The sequence below is a fragment of the Hyalella azteca genome, unplaced genomic scaffold (genome assembly GCF_000764305.2).
Source record: "Hyalella azteca isolate HAZT.00-mixed unplaced genomic scaffold, Hazt_2.0.2 contig980, whole genome shotgun sequence".
Lineage (NCBI taxonomy): Eukaryota > Metazoa > Arthropoda > Malacostraca > Amphipoda > Hyalellidae > Hyalella > Hyalella azteca.
Genome location: NW_025931313.1, coordinates 210355 through 213215, shown reverse-complemented (window position 1 = coordinate 213215; position 2861 = coordinate 210355).

The following is a 2861-nucleotide window of genomic DNA, read 5'->3' as shown; positions in this document are numbered from 1 at the left end:
CGGCCAAAAAGCCTTTGTGATTTCGAGCACATCGGCCGCCCATTTTAGGCCTAAATCTACAGAAATTTGATATTTTTTCTTGTAATAACGCAAGTTTCAGCGAGGATGGCAGGCCGTAATGCAGTCGATATTTCGCGTCGATCGAAGCCGATTATTTTGTAATAATTTTTGCTGAAATAAAAACAATTATAATGTGACTACAAGTAATAATAACAACTAAAGGAATAAATAAGCAATTTAAACGTTCCTGAAGTGCAGGGATTGCAACTGCTGCAGTTAATACGCTCGTCGTGTACGTGGTTGGTCTTTCTTGACTCACTTAGGAGAGTCACGCGTCACTCGAGTGCATCAAGCGCCACTATTAAGGTGCCTCACGCGATTCCTCGACCTCTCACGCGTGTACGTCACCTCTCACGCGCCAAGCGTCGCAACACACACAGCAGCACGCGTCTCCTGCCACCTGAAGCGGCACTCTAATTGCACGCCGAGCTGCCGCCCCTGAAATTCTGGGACTGTCGGGGACTCTGAGCTCTGATGATGACTCTGACGCAGCTCTGATGTTGGCTCTGACGCAGCTCAGATAATGACTCTGACGCAGCTCTGGTGATGACTCTGACGCAGCTCTGGTGATGACTCTGACGCAGCTCTGATGATGGCACTGACGCAGCTCTGGTGATGCCTCTGAAGCAGCTCTGGTGATGACTCTGACGCAGCTCTGGTGATGACTCTGACGCAGCTCTGATGATGGCACTGACGCAGCTCTGGTGATGCCTCTGAAGCAGCTCTGGTGATGACTCTGACGCAGCTCTGATGATGGCACTGACGCAGCTCTGGTGATGCCTCTGAAGCAGCTCTGATGATGGCTCTGACGCAGCTCTGATGATGGCTCTGACGCAGCTCTGATGATGACTCTGACGCAGCTCTGATTCATAAGCCGATGAATGGACTAAGAGAAAGCAACGAAAATTAAATGAAAGCAACAGAATTTAAGTGAAGACAACAAAAACTAAGAAAAAGCAATAAAAATTAAAAGGAAAGCAAGAGAACTAAGAGAAACCAACAGAAATTAAGTGAAAGCAAGTGAAACTAAGGGAAAGCCACAAAAATCAAGAGAAATCAAAAGAAATTAATTGAAAGCAACATAAACTAAGTAAAAGCAAAAAAACGAGTGAGAGCATCAAAAAATTAATGAAAGCAACATATATATGCTTATAATCATTTGATAAATATATGTGAGTGCGAGCGAAATTTTAACAGCCGTTGGGCAAACGGGATCTCAAAAATTTATAGTTCATGTGAACGCAAATTAGCAAAAGAATCTGCAAGTGAGTTCTGTTTCCTTAAAATTCACCGAACCTTTCATCATTCATGTACAGAAGCATTCATCATTCGTTCACATAATTATTCATCATTCATCCACTGACTCATTCATCATTTATCCGAAGCATTCATCATCGATATCAGGCATGGTTCAGGCCGGCCTCTCACAACTTCAGTTATTCACATGCAAATTGAGTTTACGGCGCTTGTTCCTTGTCAGCCGAAGCCCTCAGCCCTCGAGTCCTGTCGAACTGAGGGCAAGAAATCCGAGGGCAAAAAATTACTGCACTTCCGTCAATTTTATGCTGCAAGCCCCAGCGATATTTCAAGATAATCTTCTTATCAGTGGTTCGAGTCCGAAGCAAAATCATATTGATAGTCAACTGCCAAAACCGTACGGCAAAGATTTTTCAAAATAGCGAGAAGATTTCGGAATGTTGAGTAGGATACGTATTGCATAAAAATTAAAATGATTTGCTGACTAGAATGTTTTGTCGTGGCTGACTAGAATGGTCTGAGTGAAAATTTTATGGTATAAAAATAGCTTTGCCGCCGAATTCATTGATGACAGAAGCGCAGCGATTGGTACTGTGCGATATTGCTGAATTTTGACCTGGCGGATCACTGATAACAACTGACGACTTGATGGTCACCGAAATAAAGTTTATAACGCGGGCTCGACGGTAACCAAAATAACGGCCCCGGTGTCCCAAGAAAATTATATAACGCAGCTCGAAGGTCGTAAAATAACGGTCCCGGGGCCCCAAAATAAAGCCAATAACGCGCGCTGAACGGTCACTAGAATAACGGCTCCGGTGCCCCAAAATAAAGTTAATAATGCGGGCAGAACGGTCACCAGAATAACGGCCTCGGTGCTCCAAAATGAAGTTAATAATGCGGGCAGAACGGTCACCAGAATAACGGCCTCGGTGCTCCAAAATAAAGTTAATAATACGGGCAGAACGGTCACCGAAATAACGGCCTCGGTGCCCCAAAATAAAGTCAATAACGCGCACTGAACGGTCACTAGAATAACGGCTCCGGTGCCCCAAAATAAAATTAATAATGCGGGCAGAACGGTCACCAGAATAACGGCCTCGGTGCTCCAAAATAAAGTTAATAATGCGGGCTGAACGGTCACCGAAATAACGGCCTCGGTGCCCCAAAATAAATTCAATAACGCGCGCTGAACGGTCACTAGAATAACGGCCTCGGTGCCCCAAAATAAAGTCATTTATATCATTAGTCTGCTTATATCGCAAGTTCACAAGGAATTTAAAAGCAAAGAAAACGCCAAGAAAATTCACCATACCGATATTGAAAACGTTTCGGAGTCCAGCTCCATCATCAGTTCAACTAAACTAAAAATTAATAAAATCACTTTAAAAGTCAAAATTCAAAGACAGACATAAAACCTGAACAAGACCTAACATTATATCGAAATAAACAGGACTAGTTATGAACAACTTAGTCCTAGGGGTACGACAAGAATATAAAATCCTAGCGATTTACTATTTCCAGATTATATGAGCTAAACGCAT